Source organism: Pantherophis guttatus, chromosome 6 (genome assembly GCF_059756535.1).
Source record: "Pantherophis guttatus breed Tessera chromosome 6, ASM5975653v1, whole genome shotgun sequence".
NCBI lineage: Eukaryota > Metazoa > Chordata > Lepidosauria > Squamata > Colubridae > Pantherophis > Pantherophis guttatus.
In genome coordinates, this window is record NC_142068.1 from 1,776,035 (window position 1) to 1,802,115 (window position 26,081).

Below are 26,081 nucleotides of genomic sequence, written 5' to 3' on the forward strand. Positions count from 1 at the left end.
AACTCGATTTAAATCAAATCCACCCTGGTAAAAAATATAAAAATAATCAGATTAGAAAAGGCGACGGGAGTGTCCAGTCTTTCTCGCACCCGGGGGAAGAGGGGGGGGGTCTCTCTCCGTAAATCCAAACTGCACCCCCAAACAGACCCAATTCCACAAACGGCCCGTGCGTCGATACTCCAGACACCCCCCCCCCCAACAAAATCTCACACACACACCCAGCCTGGAGAGACACAGCGCCATTTTAAAAAGCAAGAATTTGGGGGTGCCATTTTGACTTTTTTGCCCTCTAGGGGGTTGCCCAAGGGCCAGATCCTTTCCGTCTTCCGGAGACCCCCTTTTTCTGGGCAGGACGTGCCCCCCACCCCGCCCTCTTCCCCCCAAAGTGTGGGTCTCCCCCCCCCCCACAAGGCAGGGCTGGACGGGAGAGGCAGGTGTTGGGCAGGCCCTGCGGCTAGGCGCGAGGAGGGGGGCAGAGGGGGGGCTGGGGGCGGTAGAGGAAGCTGCCTGGGTTTGTGATTCAACACCCACACCAAAAAAAAAGCCTTCCCCGGGGCTATGCGCAGCGCCACACTCCCGCGCACTCCCTTCCGAGGAACAGCAAAGCAAACACACAACTTCCCTCCTGGGCACAAGGAGGCTGGGCGGACACCTGTCGAGGGATATTTGACAACCACACACACACACACACACACACAAAGAAAAGCCAGAAAAATAAACTTTCCCCTGTTTGCGCAAAGTTTTTCAGCCCCGTCCAAGGAGAAGATTCCGCACACAGACACACACTCACACCGCCTCCCCCCCCACCCCTTCTAGAGGCGCATGGAGGGGAGGGGGAGCTTTGTCGGAGGGGCCCCCGAGAGCTCTCTTGAGTCAACAGCAGATTAGAGACACACGCCGCAGCGACAACCGAGGGCGCGCGACAACGCCGCACACACGCCTGGGAGGGGCAGGGGGCCAGGGAGGCCAGGTCCCATGCTCCACCGACGGAAGACCCCTCCCCTCGCCTCCAGGCGGCTGAACCACCCCCAGCCCACCAGCAGGAGAGGTAAGAATGCCGTTCATCCTGGACTTACGGCCGTTCGTTTAGTGACGGGAGTTGCGACACCACTGGGAACAGTGACTTCAGTTTTTCTCACTTACGACCGTTGCAGCGTCCGTCCGTCCCCCCGCCCCCTCCACGAGGGTCGTATAATTGAAATTCAGAGACTTGGGAGATGCCCCGTATTTATGACGGGATCCCATTTTGCGACCTTCAGACAAGCAAAGTGAAGGGGGAATGCTAGATTCACTTAACAACCGGGTCAGCAACTTAAAACTGCACTGATTCACTTAACAACCGTGTTACTCCCTTAACAACTGCACTGATTCACTTAACCACCATTTTATTCCCTTAACTGCACTGATTCACTTAACAACCATTTTATTCCCTTAACTGCACTGATTCACTTAACCATCATTTTATTCCCTTAACTGCACTGATTCACTTAACCACCATTTTATTCCCTTAATTGCACTGATTCACTTAACCACCATTTTATTCCCTTAACTGCACTGATTCACTTAACAACCATTTTATTCCCTTAACCACTGCACTGATTCACTTAACCACCATTTTATTCCCTTAACTGCACTGATTCACTTAACCACCATTTTATTCCCTTAACTGCACTGATTCACTTAACAACCATGTTACTCATTTAATAACTGCACTGATTCATTTAACAACCATGTTACTAACTGAACAACTGCAGCAATTCATTTAAGGAGGAGGGAGAACTTGCACATATAGGTAATCCTCCATTTACAACAATTCATTTAGTGACCAAACTTACAACAGCACTGAAAAAATGACTTGTGTCCGTTTTTCACACTTACGACCGTTGCAGCATCCCAGGGTCACGTGATCCCCTCCCCCTCCGAAGCCCCTCCCCCCCGCCCTTCCCAGCTCCTTCCACTCACCCACATGGGGTCTCCCAGCTCCGAGTCCTGCATGCGGATGCAATCCATGCTGATCTCAATCTTGTTGGTGGGGCCGTCCTGGGGGCTCCCCTCCAGGAAATTCAGGTCGATCGGTTGGATGGAACACAAAGGCCTGGAAGAGAGAAGGGCTCGACTTACGACTGGTCCCTCACAAACAAAATTACGACAGAGCAGTTTCCAGCCAAACCCTAACCCATGACCGCCAATGAATTCAAGTGTTCGTGTTATGACCGCCACATAACGACCACTACACAAAAGGTCTTGAAAATCCGTGTGAAATGATAGCAGTCTTCCAATATTTGTGGGGCTGCCACAAATGGGGGGGTGGGGGGTGTCAACCTATTTCCCAAAGCCCCTGAAGACAGGAGGAGAAGCAACAGATGGAAACTCATCAAGGAGAGAAGCAACTTAGAACTAAGCAGGGATTTCTTGACAGTGAGAACAATTAACCAGTGGAACAGCTTGCCACAAGAAGTTGTGTTTACTCCATCGCTGGAAATTTTTAAGAAGAGACTGGACAGACCCTTGTCTGAAATGGTATAGGGTCTCCTGCTTGAGCAGGGGGCTGGACTAGAAGACCTCCAAGGCCCCTTCCAGCTCTGTCCCGTTCCCATTCCCATTCCATTCTATTCTATTCTTCTAATTTATATTCGATTCTATTCTATTTTCTACAGTATCCTATTCTCTATTCTATTCATTTTTTATATTCTGTCCTATTCTTCTAATTTATATTCTATTCATTTTCTATATTCTATTCTATTCTTTCTAAGTGGCTAAAAGGCCAGATTCATTTTGCTAACCATGATTAAACCACCATTAGGGGCCCATGGGACAGGACCCAACAATCAGCCCAGGATTTAAAAAAAAAAAAAAAGCTATACAGGTAGTCCTCAACTTATAACAGTTCGTTTAATGACCATTCAAGGTTACAACAGCAACTGAAAAGTGTGACCTTAGAACCGTTTTTCCACACTTACGACTGTTTGCAGCATCCCCGGGGTGACATGATCCAAATTCGGAAGCTTGGCAACTGGCATGTACTTACGACGGTTGCAGGGAGATCACGTGATTCCCCTTTAGCGACCATCTGGCAACCAAAGTCGATGAGGAAGCCAGATTCATTTAACAACCGGGTTACTAACCGAATAACTGCAATGATTCACTGAACCAATGTGGCAAGAAAAGTCGTAAAAACAGGGGCAAAGCTCATTTCTCACTCAGCAACATACATTCTGGGCTCAACTGTGGTCGTAAGTTGAGGACTGCGGTAGCCGCATTATGATATCTCGCTTAACGAAACCATCCAGTTCTCCAATGGTGGTCGTAAGTTGAGGACCACCTGTCCTGAATTAAGATGGGGGATTTTAACAGCTTGATGGGGGGGATCCATGCTCCCCCATCCCATGGCCGACCCGTCCCCACTTACTGTTCCAAGATGTCCCACAGCTGCTCAAAGACCTCGGGGGGAACGAATTCCCGCGTCTGGGATCCCTGCGACATGTTGGAGCGATAAAAGCTCTCCGTCCACGAAAAATGTCCAGGTGGATCCACGAACCTGAAAAAGGCATTCGACTGATTAAATCGGGGATCCTCAAACTTGGCAGCTTTAAGACTTGTGGACTTCAACTCCCAGAATTCTCCAGCCAGCAAAGCTGGCTGGAGAATTCTGGGAGTTGAAGTCCACAAGTCTTAAAGCTGCTAACTTTGAAAACCTCTGGATTAAATCCTTATTTTTTTTCCCCCTGCGGGATCTGCAGATCCACTTACACGCGATTTCCCCAAAGCGGATCCCAAAGACAAAGTTAAAGAGAAAAAAAATAAAAATAAAAGACTTCCAAAGTTTTCAAAGGCAGCCCGGAAACTCAAAAGGGCAACAGACCAAAACGTTTGGGGTTTCTTGAAAGTCACCGAGGCCTATTTGTTGCCTTTGCAAAGGCAGAACGTAGAAGACCTTGAACTAACCGGGTTAAGGGCTTCACAAACCAGGTTACTTCTCTGGTGTGAATGCAGGCGATTTCAGAGGGAAAAAGAGAATTGCTAGGACTTTTGCATGGATGCTCTGGTCCAGGGCCGTGTGTGTGTGTGTGTGTGTGTGTGTGTGTGTGTGTGTGTGTTATGTGTGTATGTGTGAGAGAGAGAGAAAGAGAGAGACAGAAAGAGGGAGCTGGAGAGATTTCCACACATAACAAGCAAAAAGTTTTAAAAACCGTTCGTTTGCAAAGGGCTGGATGTTATTTTATTATTGAAAATTACATTAATGTTGTTTATTTTACAAATTGATTCTAATTGCTTTTTCCATTGAATGCGACTTTACTCATTCAGATTTTATAATTATATCTGGGGATTTATGCAAACACAGGACAGGAGAGGAAAGGTGGGAATGAGAAGGAGGAGGAGAAGGAGGGAGAGAGAAAGGAAGGAGAGATAGAAAGGAAGGGAAGGAGGGAGGGAGGAAAATGGAAGGGAAGCAGGGGTGAAATGCTCCAGGTTCCGACCCTGGGGAAGGAAGGAAATAGATGGGAATAACAAGGAAGGAGGGAAAGAAAGAGAAAGGGAGGAAAAGAAAGGAGGGAGGAAAGGGAGATGAGAAGGAGAAAGAAGGAAAGAGGAAAGGAAATGGGAATTAAAGGAGAGAGGAAATCAGGGAAGAAAGAGAAGGAGAAGGAAGGAGAGAGGAAAGGAAGGAATGAAGGGAAGAGGGAAAGGAAAGGAGGGAAGGAGGAAGGAGAGAGGAGGAAGTAGATGGGAATGGGAATGGAAATAATAAGGAAATAAGGATAGGAAAGGAGGAAATAAGGAAATCAAAAAAGGAAATAAGGAAAGGAAAAGGACCCCCTCCTCCATTTATCCTTCCAGCTCCCCTCCCCCCCCCCAGCAAGACCCAGGAGAAGCCATTATTTGCCATTTATAAGGAAATGGGGGCGGGGGGGGCTCTGCAAAGCCCAGGCATCCCCCCCCCCCCAATTCCTACCCCAAAGAAAAGCTGAGACCCGGGCAATTTACCCTTCCACGTTCAGCGCCTGCTTCTCTGGGGAAACAAGCCAGGATTCGGGGTTTGCGGGATGCAGGAGGGAAACCAACCTACCCAGCTCTCTCGGCACGTGGCTCAGGCGCTCCGCTGTCCCGCACAGCTCATTTGCATATGCTAATTAGGAGAAACACCTGCACCTGAGGAGCCCCCGCCCTTCCCGGGCTGCAAAGCAAAAAGAGCCTGCGCGCTCCCCCCCCCCCTGTTTTCTGCAAGTTTCTGCAAGTTTCCGCGTGGGAACTCCCAGAATTCCTCAGCCGGCCCGCTGGGAATTCTGGGAAAGGCAGTTCCAAACCCAGCCGGAGATCCCCGGGGTGAAAAAAACCGGGTTCAAGTATTGCAATTTTGCAATTTTTTTTGATGCAAAAAAAAAAAAGTGAAGTTTTTTTTGGGGGGGGGGGTTTGCACAGCCACTCTAGAGGGCGCGTTTCTCTCTGCTGCCCCCTGCTGGGCGCCGGAGCGGCTGCAGCAGCCCGTGAAGTGTCCGGATTTGCAAGTCTGGACTTGCCTTCCTCCTAAATTGCAAAAGCCCCTTCCTTCCCAGGAGAGGGGCAAGCGCCTTTCTGCAACCTGGCGCCCTCCGAGGGGTTGTTAGTGCCTTATGGGCGCCCCCTAGCGGGCCCCTGGATCTTTCCCAGCCTTTTTGTGGGGATGCCCCCAGTGGCCAGGGCGGGTATTGCAAGTTGGATGCATAGGTTCATGCTCCTGCAGGGTGTCAGCAGAGGGAAGGGACCCCCCCACACACACACACCAATGGAGCATCAAACCCCACTCGTTCCTCCAACCCACAATTCGAGGCTTGTTTTCCTGGTGAAAAACTAAAGCAGACAACGCTTCCGGGGAGTTAACAGCACATTCACACAACATATTCCACAGCAGGGGGCTGGACTAGAAGACCTCCAAGGTCCCTTCCGGCTCATTCTACTCTATTTCGCCCACCGATGGGGGGGAGCCTTGCGAATGGCAAGCTTGGTTGGGTTTAATCCTGGTTACTTCTCGGCGTGGCTTAACCGTGGTTTTCTCCAATCATACCAAACCTGAGCTCTTGCGCAAGGAACAATTCACCTGACCCAGGTTATGTGAACGCAGCACCGAGTTGCAGAGAGCAATTCCCTCCCTCTTTTTAGCTGCTCAGTCCTCCCCTTCTGGCCCAGCCCGGTTCAAAAATTGCCAAAGGGAGATGCTTAGAAGCAAAACGGGGAGGGGGGATTTGGGGGGGGTCCCCCCTCTTTTACCAACTGGCGAATTGGGGGACCTCAGCGAGGCAGGTAGAATTGGGGGGCATTTTATTCCAGGGGTTCTAAGTCCTTGAATTGCCCAAGGAGTGTTCCACTCTCCAAATTTCCCCAAGCAGGGTTCCTCCATCCCTGTTTGGACCAGTTGAGTGGGGTCTCTCCCCCTCTGCCCCTGCCCAAGGCTTTGTGGCAGGGAGAAGTTCACCTAGTAAGGCTTTCCCCCATTGCTGGAGCAAATTGCCTCTTTGCCCCATTGATGGCGTGGCAGGGTGGTGGAAGAGGGTCTTCCAGCAGCCTCCCCCTCTGCCCCTGCCCAAAGCTTTCCAGCAGGCAGGCGTTCACCAGGAAAAGCTCCTCCGACTGCTAAGAGTTACAGCTGAGGCTCCCTCCAAGATCCAAGTTGCTCTCTCTTGCCCCCTTGATGATCTGGGCATGGCAGGGTGGTAGAAGAGGGACTCCTCTGCCCAAGGCTTTGTGGCAGGCAGAAATTCAACAGGTCAAGCTTCCCCAAAAGGCTGGATTTCAGCAGAGGCTCCTTTCATGATCCAAATGACTTCCTTGCCCCATGGATGCTCCGGGCGTGGCAAGGTGGTGGAAGAGGGTCTTCCTGCAGCCCCCACCCCATCCCAAATGCCCATGTAATTTTAGCCCTTTCCTCTTAAGAAAAGGGGGACACACACGCGCACTCCTGCCTCTTGTTGACGGCTTCAGGTGTTTGGCAGCGCCTGGATGCTGGAATTCCCCCTGGCGGCTGTTTTTTTGCACGGTGGAGCGTGGTCGGCCGAGCCAGGAACACAACCGGCAGCTGGGAAAGAGGGAAGAATGTTCCTGGGGTCTGGAATTCCCCTGGGCCCCTTCCTGGACTCCCCCCTCCCCATTGCCTTCCCCAGCTTTAGCCAAGGACTGCATTCGCTGTCATGCTTTGCCTCCAGGGACCTCACCCAGAAGTTTCCATCCTGTCCTTTGCCACTTTCCAGACTTCCCAGTTGGGTTCATCACTTGGTGGTCTCCCATCCGAGGATTAATAATCCTTAGCTTAGGCAACATCAGGCCAGGCCCTTGGGAGAGTGTCTTGGCAACAAGTCCATGTTCCAGGGGCTTTCCCCCCCACCCCCACCCATTTTTGGACTCAGATGGTTTGGCTCAGCACCTGGTGGTCTCCCATCCAAGGATTAACCAGGAAAAAACCTTCTTTAGTTTAGCCAACATCAGGCCAGCTTCTTGGGACAGGACATATCTTGGCAACAGTTCCAAAACGGTCTGCTTCTTCTCATCCTCACCGGACAATTCTTTTAGGTTAGTGTCACAATTTATAAACTGCCAGAATGGGCAGTGATTATTTCAAATTTCATTTTTATTATTATTTCAAAGCAGAACTGCAAAATCCTCCCCTTTTCTTTTCTATGCTCACAACAACCCTGCGAAGTCAACCGGACTGAAAATAGATTCTCTAAATTTACCCCAAAGCTCCAGTTTTTTCCCCCCCTTCTTTGTATTCTGATATTTTAAAGACCGTAACAGAAGGGCTTTTCAAAGTGAGATGAGAGAGAGACAGAGAGAGAGAAAGATAACTAGATGGATAGGTAGATAGAAAGGTAAATTGGTAGATAGATGAAATGGATGGATGGATGAGTGGATGAGTGGATGGATGAGTAGATGAGTGGATGGATGTGGATGAATGGTAGGTAGGTAGGTAGGTAGGTAGGTAGGTAGGTAGGTAGGTAGATAGATAGATAGATAGATAGATAGATAGATAGATAGATAGATAGATAGATAGATGATAGATGATAGATAGATAGATGATAGATGATAGCTAGATAGATAGATGATAGATAGATAGATGATAGATGATAGATGATAGATAGATAGATGATAGCTAGATGATAGCTAGATAGATAGATGATAGATAGATGATAGATGATAGATAGATAAATAGATGATAGATAGATGATAGATAGATGATAGATAGATGATAGATGATAGATGATAGCTAGATAGATAGATGATAGATAGATGATAGATGATAGATAGATAGATGATAGATGATAGATAGATGATAGATAGATGATAGATGATAGATGATAGCTAGATAGATAGATGATAGATAGATGATAGATAGATATAGATAGATAGATAGATAGATAGATAGATGATAGATAGATGATAGATAGATAGATAGATAGATAGATAGATAGATAGATGATAGATAGATGATAGATGATAGATAGATAGGTAATAGACAGTACGTAGAGATAGTAGATAGATAGGTGATAGATGGTTGGTAGACAGACAGGCAGGCAGACGAGCCGCAGTGGCGCAGTGGTTAAAGTGCAGTACTGCAGGCTACTTCTGCTGACTGCTGGCTGCCTGCAATTTGGCAGTTCAAATCCCACCAGGCTCAAGGTTGACACAGCCTTCCGTCCTTCCGAGGTGGATAAAATGAAGACCCAGATTATTGTGGGCAAAAGGCTGACTCTGTAAACTACTTAGAGACGGCTGTAAAAGCACTATGAAGCAGTATATAAATGCTATTGCGATAGATAGATAGATAGATAGATAGATAGATAGATAGATAGATAGATGGGTGGATGGGTGGATGGATGGATGGATATTATGCTTTTTGAGCATTTATACTGGTGGGATTCACATAACATGGTAAATTCTCAAGCCAGGATAACAAAACAAAGTTGTTGCATTCAGATGATACCCACATCTGTAAAAGCCAGGAAGAAAAAGAGCTTTTTCTAATAGCAAGCTGAAAATTTCCCGATAAAACCTCAATCTGAAAGGAAGCTCAAATGCTAAACCTGTCAAAGTCAAGCCCGAAAGAATGTTGCCCCTCCGAAACATCCTGGTGCAGAGTAATTAATTCTGACAGGAGCCTGAATTTCCATGATCGATTTTTCAACCTGTTTGGACAGAAGATCCCCGAGAGAGCAAAATCAATAAATCGTGTCTGGATGAAATAACGCCGGATGTAATTTGGAAAAGTTGCTCCTCAAATACCTAAATTCTGGAAATGTCACTTTTCAAAAAATAATATGCTGGATTTTGGAAATCAGAGAAGAGAGGGGAAAAAGCAAATAGATAGATAGTCTCAATTTACAATTAGTTCATTTAGTGACCAAAGTTACAACGGCAGTGAAAAAAAAAGTGACTTATGACAATTTTTCACACTTAGGACCGTTGCAGCGTAATCCAAATTCAGAGGCTTGGAAACTGGCATGTACTTACGACAGATGAAGGTTCCCTTTTGCAACCTTCTGGCAAGCAAAATCAAGGGGGAAGCCAGATTCACTTAACAACCATATGACTTAACAACGGCAGTGATTCACTTAACAACGGTGGCAAGAAAGGTCGTAAAAACGGGGCAAAATTCAACAACTGCCTCATTTAGCGACAGAAATTTGGGGCTCCATTATGGTCGTAAGTCGAGTACTAAACTGTAACCTTCTTTATGAGCTTCGTGGAGATGTGCAGCATTTGAATCGCCCCTCTGGGTATCGCGGGTGCCTGGTGTAACCTCCACACTGTTGTGAAGTTTGAGAGTTGTGAAGTTTGGGACAGGCAGAGGTTTGAAAGATGTTCCTTCTGGGTGAGGAAATTGGACTGGACCGTTTCAGAGATCGAGCCAGCCCGAGCTCAGCTGCAGAACGCAGGTAGCAGAAATTTTAAAAACTCACCTGAAAAATTATTTTTATTTTTGGTTCCCTACATCCTTTCTTGAGGTTCTGGACATTAGAAGTAGCCCTTGCCTTATGACCACAATTCAGCCCGAAATTTCCGTTGCTAAGCGAGATAGTTGTTACATGACTATCTCTACCAATGACTATATATCTGTCTGTCTATCACAGGGGTCAGCAACCTGCGGCTCCGGAGTCTCATGTGGCTCTTTGGGCCCTCTGCTGTGGCTCCCTGTCAGGTGATCCTACTACTTGCTGCCCCACCCCTCGCCCTCCCAGGCACTCCTCGCCTGGCCTGAGAAGGTAAGGGCGATGGTGGGGGATGGAGAAGCAGCCAGGGCAGAGACATAGAGAGATACAGAGAGAGGGGGAGAGAGGGAGGGAGGGAGGGGGAAAAGAGAGAGAGATGTCAAAAGGATTTTGTGGTTCTCGGTGTTTTTTAACCACTGGTTCTCTGCCCTAATGACCGGCTGGGCAGGCGTGGTTAGGGGGGGGGTGTCATGTGACCGGTGGAAGTGAGTGACATCGAGTTGGCCACGCCCACCCAGGTTTTGTGGCTCCCAGTGTTTTCTTTTCTGTGGGAAACGGGTCCAAATGGCTCTTTGAGCATATAAGATTGCAGAACCCTGGTCTATCATCTATCTATCTATCTATCTACCGGTATCTATCATCTGTCTGTCTGTCTATCTATCTATTTCTATCTACCAATCCATCATCTGTTATATTTGTTTCTCTCATTGCTATCTATCATCTTTCTACTGCAATCTCTCTCTCTCTCTCTAATCTATCCATCTATCTATATCAACTATGACTATCTCTCTCTCTCTCTCTTTCTTTCTCTCTCTCTCTCTCTCTCTATTATCTATCTATCTATCTATCTATGTATTATCTATCTATCTATCTATCTATCTATCTATGTATTATCTATCTATCTATCTATCTATCTATCTATCTATCTATGTATTATCTATCTATCTATCTATCTATCTATCTATCTATCTATCTACTGGTATCTATCATCTGTCTGTCTGTCTATTTCTATCTACCAATCCATCCATCATCTGTTATATTAGTTTCTCTCATTGCTATCTATCATCTTTCTATTGCAATCTCTCTCTCTCTCTCTAATCTATCCATCTATCTATATCATCTATGACTATCTCTATTTCTTTCTAGCTATCTTTCTATCTATCTATCATTATCTTTCTATCAATGTATTTACTGATCGATCAATCTATTAATCTAATCTTTAGTTAAAACTATATAACTCAAGACAAAAGTTGGTCTAAATTAAGCCAAACACTTGAACTTCTTCAGCTGGGGGAAGAGGAGGAGGAGGAGGAGGAGGAGGAGGAGGAGGAGGAGGAGGAGGAGGAGGAGGAGGAAGAGGAAGAGGAAGAGGAGGAAGACTGGGATCCTTGGTGCTCGCTGAGCTTGGTGGTTTTCTTGCGGACGTTTCATGACCCAACTAGATAACATCATCAGTGCTAGAAGGGAGAGGGGTTTGTGGAAAGGAGGAGGAGGAGGAGGAAGAGGAAGAGATTGAGACCTTCTTTGCTTTCTCTTGTCAGGAACCTCTCCATTTTTTCCTGTTGGTTTTTGCCGTCTGCTGTCTTAAGGGCTTTTACGGAGACCTTCCCTTTGGAGCCCCCTTTAATTCAGGGTGTGTTTGTGAGCGTGTGAAAATCAGGGATGCTGGTTTTGAGGAAGGCGCCCCCTGGGGTGGGGGTGAGGGGGTGCCAGCCCAGCCCTGGCTGAGTTCCTTTCCCAGGGACCTGGGGGGCTTTGCTGCCCTCCGAGTGTCGGAATGTGGGCGCGAGGAAGCCAACCGCTCGGGAGGAGGAGACGTTAATCTCAGCCGTGCCAGGCAGCTTCTCCCTGGGGCTGAAGGCAACCACAGCCCCAAGTCCACAAATACGCCCCCTCCGGATCAAAGGCTGGTGCGCCCAGGTAGGTAATTATATCCCCCTCCCTCCCAGGTCGGGCCGGGGGGGGGTGTTTACAAATCAGCCACTCCCATTTCGGAAATGACAGCCAGACTCCCTGGAAAGGGGGAGGTGGGGGGGGATTAAGAGGGGCTTTGCACAGGTTGCACCTGCTGTCTTTTCCCCCCTCCCCTTTTCTCCTTTCCTTTTCTCTCCTCTCCTCCCTTGGCTGGCAGGAGAAAGTCTAAAGGGAGGGAGGGAGGGAGGAAATAAAATGAGAAGAGAGGGGAAGAGAGGGAGGGAGGAAGAAGATGGGATGAGAAGAAAGGGTAAGGAAGGAAGGGAGGAGAAGGGAGGAGAGGGAGGGAGGAGGAGAGAGTGGAAGGAAGGGAAAGAAGAAGGGAGGAAGAGGACAGGACAGGATAGACGAGAAAAGGAGGGAGGGGAAGGGAGGAGAGGGAGGGAGGAGAAGAGGGGGAAGAAAGGGAAGAAGGGAGGGAGAGGAGAGGAGAAGAGAAGAGAAGAGAGGAAGGAAGGAAGATGATGTCAGAAGGGAGGGAGGGAGGGAGGGATGAGGAAGGAAAGAAGGAAGGAAGGAAGGAAGGAAGGAAGGAAGGAAAGGAAGGAAGGAAGGAAGGAAGGAAGGAAGGAAGGAAGGAAGGAGCAATTATTTACAAAACAACCCACGATGGGGATGTGCCCAACACTCTTTGTTCGGTTAGGAAAACCTTCTCCTCGTCCTTCTCCTATTCTCCTCCTTCTTTCTCCTATTTTTCTCCTTCTCCTCCTATTCTTCTCCTCTTTCTCTTTCCCCTTCTCCTTCTTCTCCTCCTCCTCCTCCTATTCCTCCACCTTCTCCTTCTCCTCCACCTTCTCCTTCTTTTTCTCCTCTCCTCCTCTTCTCTTTCTCTCCCCCTTCCCCTTCCCCTTCTCCTCCTTTCCCTTCTCCTATTCTTCTCCTTCCCCTTTTCTTCTTCTTCCTCATCCTCATCCTCCTTCTCCTTTTCCTATTCTTCTCCTTCCCCTTCTCTTTTTCTTCTCCTCTTTCTCTTTCTCTTTCCCCTTCTCCTTCTTCTCCTTCTCCTCCTTCCCCTTCCCCTTCTCCTATTCTGCTGCTTCTCCTTCTCTTCCACCTTCTCCTTCTTTTTCTCCTCTCCTCCTCTTCTCTTTCTCTCCCCCTTCCCCTTCCCCTCCTTCCCCTTCTCCTATTGTTCTCCTTCCCCTTCTCTTCTCCTTCCTCTTCCTCCTTCTCCTTCTCCTATTCTTCTCCTTCCCCTTCTCTCTTCCATGGTGCCACATTTCCTGCCCAGCCTTCTTCTTTGTCCTCCTTCTCCTTCTCTTATTTGTCTCCTCTTTCTCTTTCTCCTATTCTTCTCCTTTTTCTCTTTCCCCTTCCCCTTTTCCTCTCCTCTCCTTTCTCCTCCTCCTCTTCCTCAGCCTCTTCTTCACCCTCCTCCACCCTCTCCCCCTGCTCACTTTCCCTTTCAGGGAGGTTTGTTCCCCCATCCCTCTTAAGCCCTCTGTCTGCACAAGGCGTATCTCCGTCTTCAAAAGGATTACACTGGAGCAGATCCCTCTATTGTCCCCTCAGTTCGTTCCTCCTCTCTCTACCCCCCCCCCGCCCCAAATTCTCCAGCTCCCAAAAGCTTTCTCTCCCCTCCCCCTTTCATGTGGCTCTTTGCCCGACAGAGCCAAGAAATGCAGGAAGCTTGCTGGGTGGGGGGGAGAGGGGGAAGAAGAAGTGCTCCGCAGTTCCCCCACTTTAGCTGGCATTGATAGGCCGGGCAGGAAATGTGGCACCATGGAAGAGCCTCTTCTTAAAAACCTCCAGGGATGGAGCACCCACAACTTCTGGTGGCAGGCTGTTCCACTGGTTAATTGTTCTCACTGTTAGGAAGTTTCTCCTTAATTCCAGGTAGCTTCTCTCCTTGATTGGTTTCCATCCGTTGCTTCTTCTCCTGCTTTCTGGTGTTTTGGAGAATAGCTTGACTCCCTCTTCTTTGCCCCCCCCTCCTCAGAATAACAGAATAGCAGTATAACAGAGTTGGAAGGGACCTGGGAGGTCTTCTAGTTCAACCCCCTGCTCAAGGAGGAGACCCTGTACCATTTCAGGCAAGTGGCTGTCCAGTTTCTTCTTAAAAACCTTCCATGATGGAGCACCCACAACTTCTGGTGGCAAGTGGTTCCACTGGTTAACTTTTCTTCATTGTTAGGAAATTCCTCCTTATTTCCAGTTTGCTTCTCTCCTTGGTTAGTTTCCATCCGTTGCTTCTAGTCCTGCCTTCAGGTGCTTTGGAGAATAGCTTGACTCCCTCTTCTCTGGGGCAGCCCCTCAAATATGGGAAGACTGTTATCATGTCTCCTCTAGTCCTTCTTTTCATTAAACTAGATATACCCAGTTCCTTTCTTTGCTGGGTCATCCGATGAGCTTCTGACACTTTAGCGGGTCAGCAAAACTCTTCTAGCTCCTTCCCTTTTGCTTCCTCTTGGCTCTCCTTCAGGGGGTCCAAGCATCGCCGCCCTCAATTGCAAAGGGATCCAAACATCTTTGTAATCAGAAGCCAGCGGCCTCCAAAGTCCAAGGCAGCCTTCCAGGGTCCCTATTCTTGGCCCTGCTCCACATTCCTCCGGGCCAAGGAGCTGAGATGCCGATACCGTTTGCAATTTCACACCGTCTGTTGGATGTCGGCCTTCTTGTGTTTGCACAGGCTTGCAAAACAGGAGGGTCACCGGACACCCAGCAAATCGGCTGAAAAAGGAGCACCATGGCAAATCCCGATGTGTCCAGAAGACGTGCACGCTTCCCGCCACTCAGGGTTTCTCAACTTCAGCAACATGAAGATGGATGGACTTCAACTCCCAGAATCTTCCAGCCGCCATGTTTTAAGATGGATGGACTTCAGTTCCCAGAATTCTCCAGTCTTGTTTTAAGATGGATTTCAACCCCAAGAATTCTCTAGCTGCTGTGTTTTAAGATGGATGGACGTCAGCTTCCGGAATCCTCCAGCCGCCATGTTTTAAGATGGATGGACTTCAGCTTCCAGAATCCTCCAGTCTTGTTTTAAGATGGATTTCAACTCCCAGAATTCTCTAGCTGCTGTGTTTTAAGATGGATGAATGTCAACTCCCAGAATCCTCCAGCCGCCATGTTTTAAGATGGATGAACTTCAACTCCCAGAATTCCCCAGCCGCCATGTTTTAAGATGGATGGACTTCAGTTCCCAGAATTCTCCAGTCTTGTTTTAAGATGGATTTCAACTCCCAGAATTCTCTAGCTGCCGTGTTTTAAGATGGATGAATGTCAACTTCCAGAATCCTCCAGCCGCCATGTTTTAAGATGGATGGACTTCAGCTTCCAGAATTCTCCAGCCGCCATGTTTTAAGATGGATGGACTTCAGCTTCCAGAATTCTCCAGTCTTGTTTTAAAATGGATTTTAACTCCAAGAATTCTGTAGCTGCCATGTTTTAAGATGGATGGATGTCAGCTTCCAGAATCCTCCAGCCGCCATGTTTTAAGATGGATGGATGTCAGCTTCCAGAATCCTCCAGTCTTGTTTTAAGATGGATTTCAACTCCCAGAATTCTCTAGCTGCCGTGTTTTAAGATGGATGAATGTCAACTTCCAGAATCCTCCAGCCGCCATGTTTTAAGATGGATGGACTTCAGCTTCCAGAATTCTCCAGCCGCCATGTTTTAAGATGGATGGACTTCAGCTTCCAGAATTCTCCAGTCTTGTTTTAAAATGGATTTTAACTCCAAGAATTCTGTAGCTGCCATGTTTTAAGATGGATGGATGTCAGCTTCCAGAATCCTCCAGCCGCCATGTTTTAAGATGGATGGACTTCAGCTTCCAGAATTCTCCAGTCTTGTTTTAAGATGGATTTCAACTCCCAGAATTCTCTAGCTGCCGTGTTTTAAGATGGATGGATGTCAGCTTCCAGAATCCTCCAGCTGCCATGTTTTAAGATGGATGGACTTCAGCTTCCAGAATTCTCCAGTCTTGTTTTAAGATGGATTTTAACTCCAAGAATTCTCTAGCTGCCGTGTTTTAAGATGGATGGATGTCAGCTTCCGGAATCCTCCAGCCGCCATGTTTTAAGATGGATGGACTTCAGCTTCCAGAATTCTCCAGTCTTGTTTTAAGATGGATTTTAACTCCAAGAATTCTGTAGCTGCCATGTTTTAAGATGGATGGACGTCAGCTTCCGGAATCCTCCAGCCGCCATGTTTTAAGATGGATGGACTTCAGCTTCCAGAATCCTCCAGCCACCATGTTTTAAGATGGATGGACTTTAACTCCCAGAATTCCTCAGCCTTCATGTTTTAAGATGGATGGACTTCGATTCCCAGAATTCCCCAGCCTCCATGTTTTAAGATGGATGGACTTCTGGAGGATTCCAGAAGATGAACAATGTTTCTCAACCTTAGCATCTTTAAGATGTGTGGACGTCAGAGTCTGTTATAGGATTTGGGGCCTCCAAATCTAACCCTAAACACAGGGTGCCTTAAAATGCCTGGCTGGGGAATTCTGGGAGTTGAAGTCCACAAGTCTTAAAGTAGCCAAGTTTGGAGACTCTGTTCTACCCAATGCAATTTATCCAGGCACAGGTCAAAATGAGGCAAGGCTACTTGTATCTTACATATTGCCTCTGTTTGTATTTATTTATTTATTTATTTGATTTTTATACCGCAGTTCTCCAACAGGACTCAGGGATAAACAGGGATAAACAGCCGAGATAAAACATAACATATAAAATTTAAAAGCAGTTTAAAAGACATTAAATAATTTCGGCCCTCAATTTAAAATAACCCAGATGTTCCCATCTCTCAGTTGTCCTTGGAGCAAAAGTCCCTCCCATGATCCTCGACTCAGGTCCAGAGACTCCCAGCACAACAAATGGATTTATTTAATGTATGGATTAACAGGATATATAGAATCATAGAATCCTAAGGCTGGGAGGGACCTCGGAGGTCTTCTAGTCCAACCCCCTGCTCATGACAGGAGTTTGTACAATCCTGGTTGTCCACAAAACAAGCTCAACACTTTAAGATGGCTGGACTTCAATTCCCAGAATTCCCCAGCCAACCACACTACCGAGGTTGACTCCAGACACATCTGAAAACATATTGAAATGGTCCTACAGGTGTTTGCTTCCATAAAACAAGGAGGATTGAGGCCATCTCTATCTCCAGGAGGAAATTATTAAGTAGATGGAGGTCCACCATTGAGGAGATGTGTCTACCTCCCATGTTCCTTGTGAGCAGGAAGGACCTTCTCCACTCCTTTTCTAGATGTCCATACTGGATGGCGAAACTTGGATTCTCCCAGCCTCTCTAAAGCCAGGGACATCCAAAGAGGTCCCAACTCTTGACTTCTACCATCTTCCAATCATTGTTGGGGAGGTAGGAAATCTGTCAGAGGGTTTTCTCCAGTTTCATGGGGGCTGGAGGACTTTGGAAGGTGCCAAAACAATGTTTCTCAATCTTAGCTACTTTAAGATGGACTTCAACTCCCAGAATTCCCTAATCAGCAGTGTTTATTTATGTTAATTTATTTATCCATCTGTTGTGTGTGTGTGTATTTATAATCACATAGATTAGGATATTTTTTTTAATCCATTTTTATTTATTACTTTTTATCCCACCTTTATTATTTATACAAATAATTCCAAGCAGTGAACATATCCAATTTTCCCCACAACAACAACCCTGTGAGGTGGATTGGGCCCAAAGAGTGTGACTGGCCTAAACTCACTTAGCAGACTTTTTTTTGCCTAAAATGGGATTAGAACTCGCAGCCTCCTGGTGATTGGCCCAGAGTCACTCAACTGACTTTCATGCCTAAGGTGGGACTAGAACTCGCAGCCTCTTGGTGATTGGCCCAGAGTCACTTAGCTGACTTTCATGCCTAAGGCGGGACTAGAACTTGCAGCCTCTTGGTGATTGGCCCAGAGTCACTTAGCCGACTTTCATGCCTAAGGCGGGACTAGAACTCGCAGCCTCTTGGTGATTGGCCCAGAGTCACTTAGCCGACTTTCATGCCTAAGGCGGGACTAGAACTTGCAGCCTCTTGGTGATTGGCCCAGAGTCACTCAACCGACTTTCATGCCTAAGGCGGGACTAGAACTCGCAGCCTCTTGGTGATTGGCCCAGAGTCACTCAACTGACTTTCATGCCTAAGGTGGGACTAGAACTCACAGCCTCTTGGTGATTGGCCCAGAGTCACTCAGCCAACTTTCATGCCTAAGGTGGGACTAAAACTCACAGCCTCTTGGTGATTGGCCCAGAGTCACTCAACCGACTTTCATGCCTAAGGCGGGACTTGAACTTGCAGTCTCCTGCTTTCCAGCCTGGAACTTTAACTACTACACCAAACTGGCTCGCGAATGACAATTTGGAATGACAGTTATAACTCAAATTAAAAAGAAGAAGAAGAAACCTTTATAGAAGATGTGAATTGCAACCCACGAGCTATTATTATGAACAAAATGGAAGTTGGTGAACAAATCCAAACAAAGTGGAACCTCCCGATTCAAGAGCAACCTACCTTCAAATAACTAAGCAGGAGGATCATGACAGCCTTGGCAAGAGATCCGTCATTCCCTGAAAACTAGAAAACTAGACTGGATAAATCTTGAATTGGCCTGATCTGATCTTAAAAAGAAATTTCCTGAATTCTGAATCTTGATTTTTGGATATTAATCACTGCATGGGATTAATTACAAAGGGACGGCTTTTCCTGACCATCCATGCACAAGGAATAATTTCTCTCCACCAATGAAACTGGCAACCGAGGCACATAGGAACTCCATTGATCAGGCCTGGCCTTAATAATAAGTTAGTCCTCAACTTACAACGATTCATTTAGTGACCATTCAAAGTTAAAATGGCACTGGAGAAAGGGACTTCTGGGTGTTTTTCACACTTAGAACTGTTGCAGCATCCCCTGGTCACATAATCAAAATTTGGACGCTTGGCAACTGGCATGTCTCTAACAGAATCACAGAGTGGGAAGGGACCCTGGAGGTCTTCTAGCCCAACCCCTTGGTCAAGCAGGAGATCCTGTACCATTCCAGACAAATGGCCGTCCAATCTCCTCTTAAAAACCTCCAGTATTGGAGCAGCCACAACTTCTGAAGATAAATTCTTCTGATTAATTGTTCTCTTCTGAAAAACCTTTTTTTAGGAAGAAAAAAAAAAAAAGGAAAGGAAGGAAGGAAAGAAGGAGCCTGGATAGCTCTGCAGACTAAAGCACTGTAATTTAACACCAGCTGTCTGCAATTAAAGTAAGTTCGAATCTCACCAGGCTCAAGGTTGACTCAGCCTTCCATCCTTTCTAAGGTAGGTGAAATGAGGACCCAGTTTGTGGGGGTAATAAGCTGACTTTGTATAAATATACAAAAGTATGGAGGCTATTGCTTAACGCACTGTAAGCCGCCCTGGGTCTCCGGAGAAGGGCGGCATATAAATCAATTTTTTTTTTTAAAAAAAGGAAAGAATAATAGAATAACAGAATAATAGAATTACAGAATAAAGTCTGGAGAGGACATTAAAGCTTCCTCCCTCTCTAAATTTGCAAATTTAATGCAATAAAAGAGTTAGGAGGGACCATGGAGGTCTTCTAGTCCAACCCCCTATTCAAGCAGGAGACCCTAGGCCATTTCAGACAAGTGGCTGTCCAGTCTCTTCTTACAACCGTTCGGTATTGGAGCACCCACAACTTCTGGAGGGAAGTCAATCCCATTTATGACGGTTGCAGCGTACCCCCGGTCACACGGTCCCCCTTTTGCGACCTTCTGACAAGCAAAGTCCATGGGGAAGCCAGATTCACTTAAGGACCATGTCACTAATCGAACAACCACAGTGGTTCACTTAACAAGTGTGGCAAGAAAAGTCGTAAAATGAGCCAAAACTCACTTAACCACCATCTCACTTAGCAACGGAAAGTTTGGGCTGAACTGTGATCGTAAATCAAGGACCACCTATACTTATGGGAGGGTCACAGAAATCCATAGGGCCAAGCCTGCCCTCAACCACGGGCATCGTTCAGAGCTGGCATCCAAGCGACCACGATCCGTAAGGATTATTGTGAGTCTGCCGAAGGGAAACAACACTTCGATCCGAGGCCGTGTGAGTGTATTGAAGGGACCCCTGTGTTCCAACACTGGCCCTATTTCTGGTTGTTATTGTGCCAAGTAGATTCTTTTCATACCAATGCTAAATTAACCATCTGGGGCTGCAGAATTCTCTGGAGCAGCGTATCTCAATGTTGGCAACTTTAAGGCAGATGGACTTCAACTCCCAGAATTCCCTAGCCAGCAGTATTTATTTATTTATTTGTTAATTTATTTATCCATGCAATATGTATCTAATATAATTAAAAGCACATAATAAAAACAACCACCCAGATTGGGATACTTTAAAAAAAAAACTATATTTATTTTTACCCAACCTTTATTATTTATACAAATAACTCAAGGCGGCAAACATATCCAACATACCTTCTTCCTCTGTGCTGGCTGGGGAATTCTGGGAGTCGAAGTCCACCCGTCTTAAAGTTGCCAACATTAAAAAAAAAACTGGTCTGAATCACTCACGTGAATTTAACAGGGGCTCTTCACACAAACTAACTAACCAACACTCCCCCCAATTCCAACCAAGTTTAATTCTTAACTCCATTCACCAATTTCCGCAAATGCTCCCCTCAATCCTTACTCCACCTGGTTTAAGGATGTTGTCTGAATGCAACAGGTGTCAGCCAGCATCAAAGGAGCGCAAAACTGGGAAGCACGGATAAGCTGCTATTCCTCAGTCTTGCCAGCCTCCAGAAACTTCCTGCTCAAACAAACTGCCCCCCCCACAAAATTGCCCCTTCGTCGGCCGAGGCAGAGAGAGAGCATCGCCCAAGACCCCAAAAGTGGGATATAAAGCCCCCTCCCCAAAATAAAGATTCGCTTTGCGAGCGGTGGATTTTGGATAGCCCCGCGCGTAATTGCGCAAAGGCTCAGCGATGTCTTTCATGCGCTCCGCGGCTGTCACTACCCGAGAGGGGGGGAGGATAGCAGGGAGCCTCACAAGCAGGAAAAGGGGGATCCCCCTCCCCAGGTCGGGGCCACTCACCTTTGGAGGTAAGCCTCGGGACAGCATGGCAAGGAAGCAAAACGTCCCGGCTCCAAACTCATTGCCTTCCCGGTCGGGTCTGGAGGTAGCATAGAAAGTCAAGCGGCCGGCAGCGGCAGGGATCAAGTGTTGAATTTTAAGACGGCGGACTTCAATTTGCAAAGGGGGTTGGGGGGGGGGTGGAGCCTCTGGTGGACTTCAATTTGCAAGTGGGGTGGGGGGGAATCCGGGGTCTGGCCAATGAGATCCCAGCGGTGACCGCCGCCCCAGCATGGCCAAGCGACCCTCTGGCCGAGCTGAGCATGGGATGCGTTCCCGGAACGCGCGGCTGCGCTGGCAAAGGGCAACATCTGGAACCGATAGAAGAGAGTATTTGTAGCTCAGGGTTGAACTGTGGGGTCCTTGGTGCTCTCTGAGCTTGGTGGGTTTCTTGCAGACGTTTCATGGCCCAACTAGGGAACATCATCAGTGTCAGAAGAGAGGGGGATTTTCAGAGGGAAGGAGGAGGTGGGGGGAGGAGGAGGACTGCTGTGGGATCCTTGGTGCTCTCTGAGCTTGGTGGTTTTCTTGCAGATGTTTCAACATCTGGCACTGGCGCATCTCTGGATTGCTCAGCTTCTAATCTCTTTTCCACACTGGATTCAACCTCTGCCCCCCTTCCCCCCCCCACTCCCAAAGCCAGGCCTGGCCTCTCCAAAGGGTCCCAGCAGAAGGGCTGGAGTGGAGATTTCCTCTTGCACCCCTGTGGAAACTCTTGAGGGCTTGAGTCTCGCTTCTGGCTTTTTTTCTTTCTTTTTTCTTTTTGCCAGTCTTCTACTGCTATTTGCCGTTAGATTCTGTGGTTTAAAAAGCCCAGCATCAGAATTTAGGGGAATCCCTTGGCAAAGATTGAAGAAAAAAAAATCAACCATCCATTTGTTCTTTGGGCTAAATTCAGCTATTTTATTTGCTTGCTTGTTTGTTTATCAGATTTCTGAACCGCCCACCTCCTTCCTAGAGGGAATCTGGACAGTGTACAAATCAAACATTCATATATATATGAATGTATATAGCAGGCCAGCCTGGCCTAACGTCTCTTTTAAACTTTTTTTTTTTAAAAAAAAAATTCTTTAATTTTAAATTTGTCTTATGAATTTGGGGTGTTTTAAATTTCGTTTTCCGGGCCAATTATTTAATTGTATTTTAATGGTTTTTAACATTTGTATTATATGTATTTTATTTGGCTGTTCACCACCCTGAGTCCTTCAGGAGTAGGGCAGTATACAAATTCAAATAATAATAATAATAATAATAATAATAATAATAATAATAATAATAATAATAATTATAATTATAATTATATATATATATATATATATATATATATATATATATATATATATATATAAAAGTTAATTCTGCGAAGGCAAGGATGATCAAAATACTGTTAACGTTAATTGAAAGGTAAAGGGAAAGTTTTCGTGGCGCTAACCAGCCCCATGGCTGAATGCTCCCGTGGGCTCCCCCCCCACAAGGCCACAGATCCACAGTTTCACACCTTTTGGGGAGGTCAGGAGAGTGGGGGCCTGCCTCACTTCCCGGGGCAGAGCGGAAATGTTCCAAAAGGTGGGAGCAATGGCAGAGAAAGCTCTCTTCCTGCCCACCCCCAATCTCAATTCTTTAAGTGACACAGACTGCAATGTATTTTCCCTGCTTAATGGGGTGGAACAAGATGAAGTTGATTCTGTAGGTTACTGAGCCCCGTGCCATGTAGGGGCTCTATAGGTGACATCCAACATTTTGAATTCAACCTAGAAACAAACTGGCACCCAACACAGTTTGTAGAACAAAGGTGTTACATCTGCTTTCTTGGGGCTCGCACCACCACATTTTAATAGAATAATGGAATAACAGAGCTGAAAGGGACTTTGGAGGTCTTCTAGTCCAACCCTCTGCCCGATAAAGAGGCCCTGTCCTATTTTAGACAAATGGCTGTCCAATCTCTTCCTTGAAAACCTCCAGCGATGGAGCAACCACAACTTCTGGTGGCAAGTCGTTCCACTGATTAATTGTCCGTATTGTCAGGAAATTCCTCCTTAGTTCTAAGTTGCTTCTCTCCTTGATGAGTTTCCATCCGTTGCTTCTTCTCCTGCCTTCAGGGGCTTTGGAGAATAAGTCGACCCCCTCTTCTTTGGGACAGCCCCTCAAATATTGGAAGATGCTATTCATGTCACTCCTAAATCCTTCTTTTCATTAGACTAGACATACCCAATTTCTGCAACCGTTTTTTGTACGTTTTAGGCTCCAGTCCTCTAATCAGTGGTGGGATTCAAACAGGGGTGAAACGCTCCCAGTTCGGACCGGATCGCCCGATCCAGTAGCGATGGCAGCGGGTGGTTCGGAGAACCAGTAGCAAAAATCCCTGCTCCCCCCATGCCCAGCTGAGCCGCGCGATCATCAGAGGCTTTTTTTTTTAACCTTTAAAAGCATTTTTTCTACAACCTCTTCAGCCGAAAAAAAATGCTTTTAAAAGTAAAAAAAAAAAAAAGCCTCTGATGATCGCACAGCTCAGCATATTTTTCTGCAACCTCTTCAGCCGAAGAGGTTGTAGGGGAAAAAAATGCCTTTAAAAGCCTCTGATGATCCCAGCTGACTTGCTTGATCGTCAGAGGCTTCTAAAAGCATTTTTTTCTGCAACCTCTTAAGGTTGTAGAAAAAATGCTTTTAAAAATAAATAAATAAATAAGTTGGCCACGCCCACCCAGTCACATTACCCCCCTCCCCACCAAGCCACGCCCACAAAACCGGTAGTAACAAATTTTACATTTCACCACTGGATTCAAATAATTTAACAACCAGTTCTCTGCCCTAATGACCGGGTGGGTGGGCGTGGCCATGGTGGGCGTGGCCAGGGGGTGTGACAGGCAGCACTCGGCCTCCTGCAACCCCCCTGGGAGCAAAAATGGGCCAAAGTGGGGGGGACACACCACCCCTCCTCTCCCCATTTTGGGCCTAGGAGGCTTCCCTGCAGCATCCTGGGAGTGAAAATGGGGCACGGGGGGGCGGGGGAGTGCCGCATTCCCCTGCACCCCGCTTTGGGCCTAGTAGGCCTCCCTGCACTTACCTGGGAGTCAAAATGGGGCGCGTGGGGACTCCTGGAAGGGGTGGGGTGGAGAGGGGCAGAGAGGTTGGGGCAGGACGGGGCCAGTCAGCAATTTAACTACCGGTTCACACGAACCGGCCCGAACCGGTTGAATCCCACCACTGCCCCTAATCATCTTTGTTGCTCTTCTCTGCACTCTTTCTAGGGTCTCTTCTTTGTCTCGTGGCAACCCGAACTGGACACAGCATTCCAAAGTGGGAAGAAGGACCCACCTACCCTTAAAAGAAAGAGAGAGAGAGAGAGAAGAGAGTAGCAGCTGAGCGACATCAACAAGTTCTCCAATAATAAACCAGGGTTATAAATACATCAGATCAAACCTCCAGTTTTCAGACGGCCCCCGTTTCACAGTCCGGTCCCAACCTCTTCCGTGCCTTCGTCTCTGCCCGAGAACCGATGGGCTGTAAACCTAAACCAGTTTTGCGGTTTTGGAGAATGAGTGAGGGATTCATCAGGAGCTAAATTCAGACAGGCTCCCAGGAGGGGAGGAAGAAAAAAAAAAGAAAAGAAAACAAGGAATCTATGTTACTTGGAAATCATATTCCGCAGGAAAGCGACTCCTGATGCGTTGTTTGCCGAAGCTTGCTCCCAGGGTGACCCCGAATGGAAGCCAAGCACCCATGTGCCTGTGGGAAGGGAGGAATTCCAGAGAATCTTGGCTAATTCCTCTCCTTGGGAATTTAGCATGGCCCTTGAGAATAAGATTCATTTGCTGTTTAGGCAGGAGAGCATTTATAACAGGGATGCCCAACCTTGCCCACTTTTAAGACCTCTGGACTTCAACTCCCAGAATTCAACTCCCAGGAATTGAGGATTAGGGGATTGGAAGCTAAAACGTACAAAGAACGTTTCCAGGAACTGGGCATGGCTAGTGTCAGGAAAAGGAGGACCAGGGGAGACATGATAGCAGCCTTCCAATATCTCAGGGGCTGCCACAAAGGAGTCAAGCTGTTCTCCAAAGCCCCTGAGGGCAGGACAAGAAGCAATGGATGGAAACTAATCAAGGAGAGAAGCAACCAGGAATTGAAGATAAATTTCCTGAGAGTGGGAACAATTAATCTATGGAAGAACTTGCCTCCAGAAGCTGTGAATGCTCCAACACTGGAAGTTTTTAAGAAGAGATTGGACAACCATTTATCTGAAGCGGTGTAGGGTTTCCTGCCTAAGCAGGGGGTTGGACTAGAAGACCTCCAAGGTCCCTTCCAACTCTGTTTTTCTATTCTACAGCTGTGTACCCTCTGGGGTTGAGCTCTGGTTGGAAGTCCACCAGATTCCACTCTGGTCTGGACCTCTGGAGAACTTTGGGTGGTCATACCTGAAGAAAAGGACCAACAGTCTGCCATTAAGTTCTTTAAAGTCAACATCCAAGGTCATATTGTCCATCAAACTATATTGTCTAATGTTCTTTCATCTTCTTCAATGGTGATCTGCTAGCTGGGAGATCCAGCCAACCCCAAGACTGCCTGACATCAGTTTCCCAAAAACAAGATCAAAACAAAGTCCATTTCTAAGCACCCCAGAAGCTGGAACGGATTTTCCAAGAGTCCAGATCTTCCAGGTGTCAGGTTTTGATGTCATCTCAAATAAATTGCACTCCCAAACAATTAATCTTTGCTGAAATATTCCATTTATTGAGTACGACAGATCTGGCCCCGACTTCGTCGTAGCCGATACTAACCCTCTGACTCCCAAACCCTTCCCTTTCCGTTCCCCAATTCTCATCTTCTCATTGGCCATCTTCCAAGTCAGTCTCCCCAGCTTCTGACCTCAACCCACAGGAATGTCCCCCCACCCATCCCATCTCCTAGGGGATATTATCTACAGAGAAAATAAGTAGGTGAAAAGTCAAGCCTCGTCTCCTCCTTTTATCAGGTTTCTCTTAACCTTAGGAAAAATGAGTAGTAGATGGTGGGATTGTTACAAATGTAATATAACTTGACTTTAGCAATGCAGTGGATGAATATCCA

The 26,081-nt window shown here is 47.0% G+C and overlaps 1 long non-coding RNA gene across 1 annotated transcript; it reads left to right on the forward strand.

Moving 5' to 3' along the window:
* The first annotated feature begins 746 nt into the window (after positions 1–746).
* LOC148112980 (uncharacterized) lies at positions 747–25,722 on the forward strand. The gene is made up of 2 exons (XR_015728552.1): positions 747–1,048; positions 24,263–25,722. It is a non-coding gene; the product is annotated as an uncharacterized LOC148112980 (long non-coding RNA).
* The last annotated feature ends 359 nt before the right edge of the window (positions 25,723–26,081 follow it).